The following is a 15,045-nucleotide window of genomic DNA, read 5'->3' as shown; positions in this document are numbered from 1 at the left end:
AGTGAACACTCGTGCAGTCTCTCTCTCTCTCTATGTGTGTATATATATATATATATATATATATATATATATATAAAGGGAAGATTACTTTGCACTGTGTGTGAAGTTTACCAAATTCACTTCTGGGTCACTTCCAGCTTTATTTTAGTGCTTCTGGTAGCATGAAGTAATACTTGAAGAAGTGATATGACTTTTATGCAAGTCTTTTGATATTTGAAACACTATCTAGAGGGAATAAATAACAAATGGAGAGCTCCTGATGATAAAGTAGATGAGGAAGAAATTTTAACTGGAACAGATTATTTTTTCCAGCTTAATTTAGATTTGCTGTTTTATCTCTCTTTTGAATTGTTATTTTAAATAAAAATAATACTTAAGGAGCATGCTTATTGTAGTAGTCTTGCTCTCTAGAAATATCTGATTTTTGTTGTTGTTTTTTCTCCCCTGTGCTTAGGGCAATTATTTTCTTTGGGCTTGATGTATCCCTTAAGCTAAGCAGCAAACATTTGGTTTAGTGTTTGACAAACTGCTTAAAAGGAAAATCCAGGAGATTTGGGGCTGATGTTGGGGTATGGCTGTAGCTTCTACTTCTTGTAGTGTTTGTGTTAGTTCTCCTAAGGAGACATTTTAGGTGCCAGGTCTTAATAGTTAATTTTCAGTGAAAGTAGAGATTTTAACAGCTCAAAAAACACGTAACCCATCATGATTGTATTTCCTTATAGTAGTCTCAAAGTTTAATGTTTTTCTTGAGATACCTGTGGTGAACAGCTGGTCATCCTACCATAGGATGACCATCCTTTAGTGGAAAGCTTTAGGTGTCCTCTGGCTTCATGCTTTGTCTTTTGAGTGTAAGGACATGTGCAGGTTTTTGAATCTTCTTGTAAAAGATAAAAGAAAAGCACTGTGTCACTTAGATGAAATAGTAAACTTTTCCATTCTTCTTTTACTCTAGCACTACACTAAATTATTTTATTGAAAAATAATCTAATTTCACTACTGATTGAGTTGCTGGTTGTTGCATTTTTTTTTTTTGCTTGAGAGCTGCTCCCTAGTTCTGTGCCGGTGTTCGGGAACTGTACCTTGGTATATGAAAACATCCAAAATATAGTGATCAAACAAAATTACTATTTGGAATTATTTCTGATCCCAGAGGGGAAACCCAAATAGGTGCAGCCTTTAGGGGTCTTCCTTTGCCCTGGGGATCTGTAACAGTTCTAATTTTACAGTATATTGGTTTGTAGTTGAATTGAATTGGTTGTTTGCTGATAACTGAATTCCGAATTCAGAGAAAGATCCAACTCTAATTAACCGATGCTTTGCTTTTTCATAGATGAGAGGTTTTCTTTTTTCTGATCTAATGTAGTGTGGAGAGTGAAACAGCCGTTTCCCTCTTGCTTCTTCTGGTCTCTCCTGGACATTGAAGCTACTGCATTTGTGGTGCTATGTGCAGCCATCCCAAGTCTGATTTATGGTCACATGAACTCTGTAAAGCTTGTTCTTAAAACCCCAAGCCTTTTAAGCTTAGTTTTAAAACAACTGATAGTTTTCTGGTTTCATTTCTGCTGACGTTACTTTTATGGATATCTTGCATTTCTTTGTCTTGCTCGCATTCATGTGGAAGAAGGTCATCTACTAAGTGGTGAGTGTCAGTAAGTTCTGTTGAATCCTAGAGATTTTTGTTTCTGTTTAACTTTCAAGCTTTTGTATCTCTGTTAGCAGCTGCATGTATTGTAAATGCAGGCATGAAGATGCTGTTGGAGCAGGGAGCCTGCTCGTGATCCACAGCCCAGAATTCCCTTGCAGGGCAATGATTTGCTTCCTTTTTCTGAAGGAAGGGTGGAAAGGCTATTTGGGCAACAAATACTTCAAACACTGAACTTTTTCTTAGGTACCACTTTGGAGCCTCATCCAGCTTGCTGAACATACTGGTACCATGGGCAAAGGATGGAGGGGAAAGGCAATTTTCTCGCAGATGCTGCAGAGTTATGGTGTGATTGTAAATATAAGAGAGGAAGTGGGCCCACAAAACATCCCTTGAAGATATCGCATTATTCTGGGGAGAGATGAAGAGCTCTTGAATTAAAAATGATAGTTTGTTAATCAAGCTCAAAGTGGGAAAGCGACAGTGCTGCATAAGATCAAGTGTACCAAATGCAGCCTGCTGTAATGAGCCTGACTATGGCAGGGATCATCTGGCCTGGATTTAGTGGGAATGTTACTTGCTCTGTAAAATATGATAGAGCTTGGTTGTGAGAGAAGCGAGCAGTGAAATAGTATCATCTGCACAGATCTGACGTGAGGAATTTAGGAGTTAGAGGACAGTACACGATGTGTCAAACAACAGAGGTTGTGATTAAAACCTCTTTATCTCAGTCGTGCTTCCAAAAATTTAGCCTTAGCAAGCACAAATAATTTTAAATTAGAATTTCCTTGTTTGCATCATGTCTGAATTTGATGCCCATAGGATGCTGTTTTAATATAAAGTGATTTTTATGCGTATCTTCATTTAAAAAAAAAAAACCAACTAAAATGTCTGTTTATAGCATTGAATTATACTTCAATACGAAGCCAATACTGATAATTGTCAGACCAGTTACATTACTCACTGTCTGTAATAATTTCAGAAGCTTTTTGTTAGGTAGAAATTTGTGTGATACAGACAAGCGATATTCAGCTCTTCAGATTGCAGCTTCTCCTCCCCCTTCTGTTTGAAGAATTATTGTCAGAGAATGAAAAAAGGGAGGAAGGAGGAATCGTGGGGGAGAGAAGCTGCGCCCATTTGCACCACCTTACATCCAAGAATCTCAGGAGCTGGAGACTGGTGGGGTGGGGAAAGTTTCATCAGACACACGCTAATCCTTCAACCCTGCATAGGAATAACAGACTTGATGTGATTTGTTTCTTGCCTTGCAGCCAAGGGAGGGATGGAGAAAGGCTTGGGGTGGCATGGGGGATGGAGAAAGGCCTGGGCGGTGTCGGCCGTGCCCTGTTACAGGGGACAGAGTAGTTGAGGTCCTGCTCCCCATGTGTTCTCTAGTTCTGTCATCCTGCCTGTCTTCTACTGCTCTTAGGTCATTATTCCTTTACATTGTCATACTTATAGTTCCTTGCAGTCCATACCCAGTATTCCTGCTCTCTCTCCAGGTAGACGCTGGTGGTTATTGTCTGTCTTCTACCTGTACCTGTGCTTGTGTTCCTTTCTGGTCATTTCTGTTTTCCTTGCAAGTGTCATTCTGTAGTTGTGTTCAGTGTTGTTTTTTTTTTTCTTCCTTTCCCACTATTTTCGGAACAGTTGAGTAAAAAGGAATAAATATGTAGCAAGTATTTGTTAAAATTAGTTTATCAACTTCCTTGTTAAACTAATTTTTATTTATTTATCTATAGAGGCTCAGGTGCCTCTACAGCATTTCAGTTTCTTTTTCCTTCTGTTCAGGAGTTCTTTTCTCACTTGCTCAGATTTTTTTCTCGCATCCCCATAATGTTCATATATAAATATAGTACCTTGATTTTGAACATATTGTTCTGAAGCATATTGTCATACTAAAATTTGTTCAGTCCTTCTAGTCGGTTCATCAGTCTGTATACCTTTTCTCAGCACTTTATGTGTATGTCCAATACTTTCTGGATTATACTTGTTTTTGAAAAGGGCTAATTCTCTTTTAATCTGGATTACTTCAACCTGTACTACTTGTGTGAATGTCACCTGGCTGGCTGAAATGCTCCTGTGTGCATGGCAGGGAACCTCCAGGCTGGGTGGTTTGCGGGGTGTGCGGTGCGGGGACGTGCTGCCGGGAGCTGAGCGGTGTCCTCACCTCTCTGTAAGTCAGAAAGGAGCTGACACAGGCGGTTTCCATGCGGTGAATCACCTGTTCTCAGCTTGCCGCGGCTCGTGCGATCCTCCGGTCTGTTCCTTTCATACGCGCAGATTTTGCAAGGTACGAGTATCGGGGGACCAGCAGGTCTGGTGAGGCACAGTGTTGTGCCTGAGCTAGTGTAGAGGTTGCATTTCCTTAGTAATTTGTTTTATGATAACTTTTAAACGTTCACAAATGGATCAGATGATTCCTTGCTGAGTTACTTAATCATTTATAAATGACATCTGTTTTTTGTCTAAAATGAAGGCAAATAAGATGCAAGAATGTCATTCATTATAAATGGGCACACAGTACATTTTTGTTTTAATTTTTATTTTGCTAGGGTTGTGAGATGAGCTTTCATCTAGCTTTAAGCTACCTTTTTCACATTTTTATCTTATTTCCTTTATTAGAAAGGGAAGAGGTAAAAGACTTACTAATACATGATATTTGTACAGTGTGGTTTAATTACCTTTGTATGTCTGAATTTTTTTGATAACTTTTTTCAGATTAACATTGCTACTACTTTCTACTTTTACAATACACAAGCCTTTGAAGCATACTGAGGAACGTATCATCCAGTTGGTTTTTGGCAAGCAGAAATCATGTTTTTCCACTATTTCTAGTAAAAATGCCATTGAAGACTTTTTTTTTCTGTAGAACAAAAAAAAAGGATGCCTCATCTGAACAGATTTTGAAGAATCTGCTTGGAAAGGATCACAGTGTTTTCTTTTCTTTTTTCTTTGAAGGAAAACATCTTGTTCCTGTGAAGATGCCCAATTTATCATGCATTTTGCAGAATTGTTAGTATATGTGAAATAATCTTTTAATTGGTCTCCTAGTTATGAGCAGAATAGTATTCGGTACCGTTGGGAGTCTTTTGGATGTCAGGCTGGAGCTTAAGATGTGTGGTTAAGGCTCCTCGGCAGCAGGAATGAGCATGAGGAGTATTTGGCAGATCTGGACTTCAGGTGGTTCCTTCACAGGAAGGTGAACAGAGCTTGTTTTCTCTTCTCTGTTTCAGTTTTACCTTCTGTCCTGGGAAAGAAATCTCTGGGATCATCACTTGCATCTGTAGGAATGTGGATGAGCTTGCAAGAAATTCAAATGTTGTCATCCTTTTTTTTTAAAGCTAATGCATTCAATGTTGATTGAGGAAAAGAAAACACGTACTAACTAAGTGCAAATTTGCAATATAAAGCAGTCAAAATTAGACAGGTGTGAATGAGATGGCTTCTGGTGGTTTAGATGACCATGCTTATCTGAATGTGTTGAATAAATATCCAATTACTACCTTCTCTCAGACCCTTCGTCCATGTAGCGTGTAGGAGCAGGAGTGGTGTTTGCTGACTGATTACTGTCTCAGTATTTTTAGATCTGTGATATTCTCTTACGTGGAGTTTCTTACCAGCTGCTTCCTGCCCACCACCCATGCTCACCAGCCCCGTTCTCGTCCCAGCTTCTGCCTGTTTCTCCATTCCCTGTATTTCTCAGCTTCCTCATGCTCTGGGCAGGAGCTTTTCTCTTCTGCCTGGTTGCTGTGACCCCACGGAAGGAGAGGCCTCTTCAGCCCCTGCCTGTTTGGCTTGTGCTGGGGGAATGCCTGATACCAGAAGAAGTCAGTGTGTAGGAGTCAAGGACGTGAAGCAGGCTCGGGGTTTATGAAATACTCAGCTTTTTGTTGCCAGAGGAATTCCTCGGAGTTTTCTTATTAGAGGTTGCAAAGTGGCCAGGAGTGAATACAAGGTGAGATTCACTGTGGCACTAGACGTCTTCTTAATGGATTGCACATCCCTAATCTAAAATAAAACCAGCATGGTTGTTGGGAAATCAGTGTTAAGGTTTACCTCCAACATGAACAAAGCAGCATGCTTTACCAGGTGAACCAAATAAATTATCTTACCTTTTTCCCTGTTCTCATGTCCCCTCAAGGCCCCTTTCCCCAGCTGCAGGACACCCCAAGGCTTGGCAGGCAGCTGCTGGTGAACATCACCTTTGAGGAGCAAGGTCTCAAAAAGTTCAACATGATTGAAGAAGCCGTTGCCACAGAATATTGGCTGTATATAGCTGTATGAAGTGCTTCTTGAATCACCTGTACTACACACCTCCTGGCTTAAATAATATTTCATTGCTTTATGTCATTGCTCCTTGGGGGGAAAACAGTTGAAAGCTTTGAAAAAGGCTTGGGAGCAATTTTATTCTTCATCACCTTATTGGGGTTTATAATGAGCCTACATTTCTATAGTGCCTTTAATTTACAAAGTTCCCCAAGGTATTTCTAAGTTGCTTTGGCTTCTCCAGCTGTGGTTGAGCATCGTTCCAGGCAGAGGTGCAGGATGGTTGTCTGTCTGGTGGAACGTGGGGGCTGTTTAACCATGTGCAGGTTAAGGACGGGGAGGGAATAATGCAAAATCCCCTTGAAACTGTAGGGAAAATCTAGGTAGGCAGAATGTATTTAACCTTAGAAATACATATAGTGGCTAATGATGAGAATCTAGCTGGAGTGGACACACATTGTAAAGGAAAAATGCCATTTCTTTTTGGCAGTTTGTAGTTCTTGCATCTGAATAACAATACTTGGAAGGCAGAAGTTGCCCATTGCATCGTGTTAAGGTAAATGTTTGCTGGAAAAAAGCAATGAGAATATTGTAACTTACATCCAGTTATCTAAAACATAGCGGTTTCCTTGTAATCTCATTCTATCTATATTCTAACTTGGCCTGAATCAGTTTTCTTTCATCAGGTAAAATGCATTTATGTGAAAGGGTCAGATTACAAAACCAATCAAAAAACCTCACTGGAAGGTTGGTTAAACAGTAGTGGGGAAAGAAGTGTAGATCTTTAAATCATTCTAAATTTGTTTTGGTTTCCTGTAATTTTTAAATATATAATGTAAACTTCTGGAAAAATATGCCATCCTAAAGAAAACAACCCAGGCTGATCGTTGTGCAGGTTTCAAATAAATTTTATTTTTATTTAATTTAGTTGTAATGAAGCAGAAATGTACACGTGAATTGGAGCAAATTTGATTCTGATTATGGTTGTTGTCTTTGTGAAGAATGTGTATCTGTTCAATTAGATACTTATTTTCTGAGAGCAGCTTAAATGCAAAATATGTTAATGACTTCTAAAAGTGCAGAGATTTATAATCAGAAACTTGTAAGTATGTATGTTTTTGGACTTTCCCAGATACATGTGTATCTTCCAAACTCATGTGTGTTACTTGGAAAGTAGATGTTAGTGCCTATGTCCTTTTCTGTACATTAGTTGTATTTCAACTAGGTGTTCAGTAAAACAAATATATCCAAGCTTTTCTCAGCTGAAGATCAAGAACTGCAAATAATCTTAGCTAAGAAAAAAAAAATTGAACAGAGGCCAGATATTGTGCAGTGATGAGCTGCCATAGGTAGTTATTGTGGCTTTGTCTGCTAGAGCATAGAAGCTGAAGAACCATCTCTCTTTTTGATGTTCAGGATTGTGTTAAAAGCGTGTCTTATGCTGATTTTTCAGATTTTTTCCTAGCATAGTAACCCTCTGCAAAGGGAGCTTGTGATTTAAACAGTCACTAATTATGGTCACAAAATTCAAGGGACTGAGAGTCATCCAGCACCGAACTTTGCAAAATGGTCATAAGTATTACATAAAAACATGTTGAAGACAACAAACTTACTGCGTGAAATTCGGAGACAAAGCAGCAAAGACAAGTGCTACAATAAACAATACTTCTCCTTTTTTACTAGTGAATTCTGTGTTGCTGGCAGACGCCAGAGTAGTATGATACCCTAGATAGTAATAGAGCAATGTTTGATTTGGCTGAGATGGGATTTAGCATGTGGTTTGTCCCAGTTTCTGTGGGATCAATGTAACGTAAGTTGTTGATAATACAGATAATTAATAGAACATATATTACTCTATTGTTGTCTCGTGTGTTTACTCTCTCTCCTGCCCATCATTCTTGTTTTGTCTCCTGTTTGTTTGGGTTTGTTTTGGGATGTTGTTTTTATTGCTCAGCGGAAATGATGAATAAAAGAAAAATATTGGATGCTGGTTTCCAGTTTGCATCATCACCTTTGGTGGGACCAATGCCATTTGCTATCAAATCTGTAACAAAGCTGTGTGTGGCAGGCTGCTTCCTTTCTTTATAGGAACTGTTGAGAGGTCTGAGTGGTGGTGCCCGGTGCCAATAGCAAAGTTCTCTTTATAGTGAAAATCAAGTTTTTGCTACAGCAGAGGAGCGTGTTGGGTAGGTGGGGAGCACTTTCTTTTGTGGAAGCTTGTATGCCACTGTAGATGCAATTTTTATAGTCACAAAAATGAGAGATTGGTAGATCCATTTAGAATAACCTGTTTGCAGGCATATCTAGTTATCAGGACCTGGACTGAGACTTGGAAATTTGTTTCATCTAGCAAGTTACAACTTCAAAATTCCACATATACTGCAGGGTTACACAGCCCGCTGATAGAGTTACCATGGAAACAGAGACACGCGCCCAAAAAGTACATGCTGGGAGACCACACATGCAGAAAGTACCTTTTTACATATTAAAATAAGCTGCTGCATGGAGTTAGTAGAGTTCTTTGTACTTGCTCTTGGAATCTATTTCTACAAAAACATGAAATGGTATTTTGTTGGCCAAAACCTAGGGATTTTTTTCCTGGAGGGGAGAAAAAGAGAAAATGCTTCATAAAAATAATGTTGGAGCACGTAGAATGAATCACAGTATGTATATTCCTGTACTTGCTAGATGAGTTCAAAGGCAGGGCACAAAAGATTATTTCTGCCCCCTCGGAACTTAAGGCATAGGCGACTTTCTGTCTGCTAGCGTGGAGCCTTTTTGTCACAATAGAGCTGGACTTTGGTACGTGACCTGGCGTTGAGTGTGATGAAGTACTCCCAGAGAGCAGCAAATCTGGTGACCAGTGAGCACAAAGATGGGTTTGAAAGCTTTGAAACAGGCGGTAATATCCGTGTGCTGTGGTTTTGCTGTGGAAGGGCTTGTTTGTCTCAGGAGCTGGGATGGGATGTCCTGGGAGATACGCCTGGTTCTGCAGATACCAAGTGATCAACCTCCAGATGCCTCTTGAAACTGATTTGCTTATTTATAGTAACTTCACCTTTAATTGCACCTGGGTTTGTAAATGGGTGCTTACAGTTACAGAAGTGTCTGCAGGTCTATGAAACCACAAGTAAAGTGTAAGCAAGCCTTCCAAAACAGTCTAGTTGTCCTCTTGTTCTGATGTTTGTTCAGTCATTCCCTCGACCTCCAGGTTTTGCTCGAATGCGAGATCGGGTTTTGCTCAGCTGTTCTGCAGCCGTGGCAGCAGCAAGCAGGCCGGGGACGGCCTTGGCTGGAGTCCCTTGGCGGATGAAGATATCCTGAAGGGCTTAGCAGGCTGTCAGGGTCCAGACCTCCTTGCTGACCCAGCTCCGCGGCCTCGGGCTGTGCCTGCAGGGAGGCAACAAGCTGCTCCCTCCAGGTGAGGGGGAATTAGGGCCGAAAGTGGGGTCGCATCCAGATAGATCAAAATCAGACTAGATTGGTGGTCTGCAAGCTACCGTCTGTTGGCTGCTCATGTACTGGACCTAGATGAATTTAATGGTCAGAGCCTTCAGTTCAACAGCCTCCCTGTTGAACAAACCAGCCATCGCAGCTGGCACTAAGGGCCATTACAGCGTTACGCTGCTGCCGTCCACCGTCCTGCGCTCTGAAATAAAGGAGTTTTCTTTCCAAAAAAGAGAGAGTCTCTAGCTGATGTATTGCGGGAGCACTACTTTCGTCGAGTTATTAGGCAGCATTTTTGCTCTCTGGGGGTTCAGGAACAACAGCTGGTTGTTCCTGCACTGCCTCGGCACCTCTGGATGAGGTTTGTGTTTGGAGGGGCCGCGCGAGCCCTGCTGGCTGACTCAGCACTTTGCTCCCAGCTGGGCTGTGGTGGCTGCAATGCACTGACGCAGATGAAAACTCTGTGGGTCAGATGTTTGAAGCTAGTAAATTGTAGGAGAGAATGTGCTTTGTTGGCAAGTGACTCGTTGGCTTAAACTATTTGGGTTTTGAAATGAAAGTGGTGACTGTCTTTTTTTGCATATGTGGTACTGAGAATGGAAAGTAGCCACTTGGGCAAAACTTCCAGTTTAATCTGTTGCTTATTGATGTGTTCATGTTTGTGGTGTAGTGGAATATGAAGTGCTTTTGATATATGCCATGCTATTCTAAGTAAAAGGTAAATACTTCTAAGAAGGTAGATTGTTTGTTTGTTTGTGAACAGGTGTTGCTGCAATTACTAGATAGCATTTGAACTCTGCCTTGTTAAAAGCCACTTAGGTCTGACTAATCAGAATTTCCAAGATCAGAATTACGATCTCAAAGCATTTTTATTATGTAGTGGAATCATTGTCTACTTATTCCAGAGTGCCAAGTATGAGCGGATTCCTTATTTCTTTGACGTGTTTAATATTTGGAATGATCCTCTTCTGTGACTTGGGTTGAAAAGCCTTCGGCATGCCGTGTGCCCTTTGGGTTAAGTTTAGTACAAACACAGAATAAAGGGAAAAATCATTCCTATTCCATGGTAAAATTATGCACGTAGTAAAGAGCTTTCAATTTCAGGCTTATAGGTTTCCTACTATGCTACAGGAGAAGTAAAATTCTGTTTCATTTGAGTGCGATATATTAGGCTTCAGTGAAAATGATGCCTTAGCTATCACATGCTCAGAATATTAGAAGTGTTTATGACTTAAAGTGCCTGTTTTGTCTGCCGAAAGACAAAGCAGAAACCTGCAAGTGTTTCAGTGGAGCTGTGAAGTTATCATTTTGTAAGACAGCACGCCACGGTGATGTTCCTTTGGCAGAAAAGACTGTGGCTGGTTAGCCCCATCACTCGAGAGGGAAATGTTTCAGCAGTGGGAGAACATTGTATTAACGATTTCTCCTTCAAACCATCTCTGTGAACATACAGGACACTTTCACATACTCGCAAGTCACAAGACACATAACTCAGGCTGCTGAGGGACTGCTGAGAGTAACTCCTGCAGGGCTGGCCCATTGTGGAGAGGGCCCACTGCCCCGGGCCAGGGCAAGCGTGGCTTGTGGTGCCACCGTGGTGCTGTTGGTGAGGTGAGCTTGGGCCATTCCTGCCGGCACCCGCGCTTGTGTCACCGCGGCAGCCAGGGCTTGGTCACCTGGACTTTGCTCGCCGCGGCTCCAGCGCAGCCCTGGTGCGGTCGCCTGGTGCGTCAGTTCGTTAGAGACCTGCATGCAGACTGCTTGCAAGTTTGTTCATGTGAAATCAAAATTAAAAGATGTAACTGGAGGGAAGTCTTTACTAACCTGTGAAGTAATATTGGCAGTGGTTATTTTTTGGGGGGTGGAGGGAGTTAGCAAAATTGCTCAGCAGTAGTGGGTCGCAGGCAGCTGAAAGTCTTTTACAGCCTTCTTTGACTGGTAGTTGGGGGAAATCCTTTATCTCAAGCATCATATTGTATTAGATAATGACCAGGAAACATCAGTATTTATATTACCAAGCTGCAGGTGATTAGTGTTATTCCTCAAATCACAGACGTGATTGTTCCTATGTTACTATGTGTTTTTTATAAAGCCTTTATTGCATAAATGGTATGGGTTGTATTGCTCAGAGTAACTGAAATCTCTTTCAATTACTTGTACATGTTAAAAAAACCCCAGTAAATTGTACTACGTCTGTGTTACTGTTTTTCGGGCAGCTAAGGAAGGCGATACTGTTTAAGTTGCTTGTGTTTCTGAAGTTTCCTCAGTTACAGTTGACAGAAAAAAATAAATACATCTGGATTATCTTCACCAGACATCAGGAGAAGTGAATCAAAACTCTGATACTGGTTATTTATAGCTATTTACAAATATTTTATTTTAAAATAATGTTCAGAACAATTAAGAATTTTCCTTAACTTCTCTAGAAGTTTGATTTTCATTCATATGCCACACCAAGCAAGAATTATTCAGTTTTCCAATTTCTCCAGCACATAATAGTTAAATGTTTTAATGTCAATTAATATTGACAGGAAGTCGGTTTGAACAGCATTGGAAAATGGAAGTAGTTGGCAGAACTCACTAATTTCACTGAATTTCCTTTGGCTAAAAATATCTCTAAAAGAATCTCTCCTTTGGAGATACAATGGATGCTTGTTTGACTCTAGTTTAGAATTGATGATGACTCTTGTCCTTTACCCAAAAGGGCTTGAAAAATATGAATAACCTTTTGAAACATATTTAGCTTCCTCTGTAGTGTATGTAATTATGCTCATGTCTGCCAAAAGTTTACATATGTGCTTCATTTGATGTATGTGAATAACCTCATCAGCTTGAATGATCTGCGATAGAAATGAAAGTTCTGTAGAGATGTTTATGTGAAGCTGCAAATTTCATTTGTATATGTGTTGGTAGGACTAAGGAGTTCTGAGTGTAGTTGCCCTGTTAAATTTTGAGATGCAACTCCGTCATTAATGTAGGAAATGGTAATATTTTAGTCATGCTAACTGAAAACGTACAGCATATAGATGGAATACATGTAAATATAAATATGTATTTTCATTTATATACATGCAAATATGTTAAAAATAATTTTAGGTTGCAGTGGCAGTATTAAAAGTTACAAAATACTAGAAATAGGATGAGTTTCTTATAGTTACTTAGGTCCTGTGCTGATGCTGCGTTGTGATACAAGAACGTCATATTGTACTTAGAGGACAGCCTAGAACAGTTATTTCACAGGTTTGGCCAATTTGGGGAGTAAGTCAGTATTATTTAGCTAGGAAGACTTCTTGCTTGGACACCTTTTGCTTGTGGCACAAGTTGGTGACGTGTGGCAACAGAGGATTGTAGGAAGAGGAAGGGTTGTCTCATGAATTACGGTTCTGCCCTGCCTCTTGTACGTGCCACAACTTTTTCCTTCTGGAAAAAAAGCAGGGGACAAAATGTTGCAGGGATGTCAAGTAATGGGAATCACCAGGACACAAGTGTTGCCTTGTGCCAGAGGAGTTCACAGCTTCCCGTGGTAACGGGGTGGAACCTGGCTGGGTGGTGAGACCATCGGTGGTGGGGAGTCCCAGCCCTGCTGAGCTGCAGTGACTCTGGAGGGGTGAGGCTCTTCCAGCTGAGGTATTTTGCATGTTGCCCCTGCATTGGCTTGTGTTGTGTTTCATCTGGAAAAGCTCTCATCGTAAGCTTTTTTTCTTCTAAGTGCCAGTTGGAGTCATTCTAGCTATTAGAGTGTTACTTCATTTGGAAAGAAAGAGGCTAAACCTTCTCAAACGACTTTAAACACGTTTTGCAGTCTCGGGCAGTAATGAAAATCTTCAGTGTAGAGATAAAAACGACAAAGGTGCAGTACATTTCAATGTTAGCCTTTTGTCACTCGGAACAGGGAGTGTATTTGGAAGGCCGGCTGCTGGGTGAGCTTGGCTCCAGTTCCCAGGTGTTAGAAAACCACGGCTGCCCTTGGCTGCCTGCGAGTTGGCCGCATCCTGCCATCTTCGGCTGTGAGGTGATGTTGGAGTCTCTGCTTATCACCCTTTGTATTGCTCTGAATTTTCTTTCTGTGCTTCAGATGATGTTTTAAATGACTATTAAGTCTTTATCCTTTGGTATAGGCAAAAGATTTTCTTTTGTTACCAGAAAATGAAATGTTAAACTGGCATATTGAAACAAGGAGCTTTGCCCTGCCTTTTTTTAGGTACAATTAAAGTAATTGCAAACCAAGACAGTGAAATGCATGTGGATTATTTGGAACATTTGCACTACTGAGCTTTCAGCAGTTCTAATCCCCAGCCGTCTTTCCTTTCTGAGGCTCTTTGAAAACCTCGCTCAGCTGCAGCGCACATAAGAAATGGAACAAATCGCTTGGCGGGTCCGAAATTTGATTAAATTGAAAGCTCATAAGAGCAGCAGCCCTTTGAGTATTTTGCACTTTAGGGGCTTGATGTGGTGCAGTAGCTGCTTGGCACTGCTACATAGCTGAGTTTTCTGTGTATTACCAGCATATAGGAGCTTTTGTACTGAAAACAAATTATCAGGCATTTTAGGCTCCCACCCTTGAGTCAGCTGCGTTTTTGTATTTGGAGTCATTACATTTCCTATTGCTGGAGTTTTACAAGCGTGTAGATTATACAGTGCTGAGAACAAGTTTTAAAATACAATGTAGTGAGGTGGGTAATCTTGAGGAAAAGTCAGGTTAGTGGATGGAGTAGAAGCTGGGTGGAAATATTTAGGATGCGATAAGAAACCAGCTTGTGCTTTCTCAGACAGAATTTCCAAGTTAAAATTAAAAAACGTTACTTGAGCTTTGCTAGAAGATGTTTGTATTTCTAACGCTTGCTGTGCAAAATATTATTTAAGTGATTTTGATTACGAGTTTTATGAACATGTACAGAAGATAAAATGCCAGGACAGGGACACAGCTCCTGTGGTGGTTTTAAGGGTATTTTAAGGCAGGTCGTGTGGCTGGGGAAACAAGGTACCCTTCCGAGATACAAACATTCTTCATCAGTGAACGTGCATAGCAAAGGAAAGTTGAATCTAGGCTAAAAGGTGGGCTAACATGGAGACACAAAATTATTGTTGCCGTTGATTGAGCATTTATTTTCTTCCACATAGATATATTCAAAAACCTCTCCAGAGTATTCAGTCATGAAGTTCTTGGGCATGTCATATGTTTTGAATTAAAAAGCTACTTTCTATGTTGCATGATGATTTTATAAAAATGTAAATGGGGCTCTGTAGGTTTCAGACATCTGTTCACTTATTAGGCTGCATTATAGTCATTGAGGGGGGGTAAAATTCAAGATACTGTTTAAAAAGATGATATATCCTACTCTCATGAGAAATTCCTTCCTAATGTTGCTTGTCTTGAAACAGAAGATATTATTTCTTCTGAGCTTTCCGTTGACTGTTTGATAGATTTATTTTTTAAATCCTTGTGTTTGTGTCTTCAAAGCACGTGAAGCTGGTGACAACGTTGTGCTCCATGTTAAAAGCAGAGACCTGCAGTTCAGAGCCGGTTGGAAGGGAGATCTTGAGGCAAAGTGTTCGTGTTACAGTAGTGTTTTAGATTTCACTGTGGATCTAATTGAGGCTCTTTCGTGCTGAAAGAATAAGCCTATACAGGTTTGTTGAAGAGGCAGGCACTTAAAATTATAGCAGATCTTTATTGACTGATTGGG

At 40.5% G+C, this 15,045-nt stretch overlaps 1 protein-coding gene across 6 annotated transcripts in view; it reads left to right on the top strand.

Annotated features, from left to right (window-relative positions):
- SHOC2 (SHOC2 leucine rich repeat scaffold protein) overlaps positions 1-15,045 on the top strand; it is a 70,729-nt gene that overhangs the window by 11,826 nt on the left and 43,858 nt on the right. The window contains exon 1 of one of the 6 annotated variants that reach the window (XM_065067037.1): positions 13,250-13,370. The exons of 4 other annotated variants lie outside the window; for them this stretch is intronic. The gene's annotated coding sequence lies outside the window, so the exon portion shown is untranslated. Of the gene's footprint in view, positions 1-13,249; positions 13,371-14,968; positions 14,990-15,045 lie in introns of those variants that run through there. One more of the 6 variants, XM_065067035.1, reaches the window with a different exon arrangement.

The sequence above is a fragment of the Columba livia genome, chromosome 6 (assembly GCF_036013475.1).
Source record: "Columba livia isolate bColLiv1 breed racing homer chromosome 6, bColLiv1.pat.W.v2, whole genome shotgun sequence".
In the NCBI taxonomy this organism is placed as follows: domain Eukaryota; kingdom Metazoa; phylum Chordata; class Aves; order Columbiformes; family Columbidae; genus Columba; species Columba livia.
This window is presented reverse-complemented; position numbering and strand designations above follow the sequence as displayed.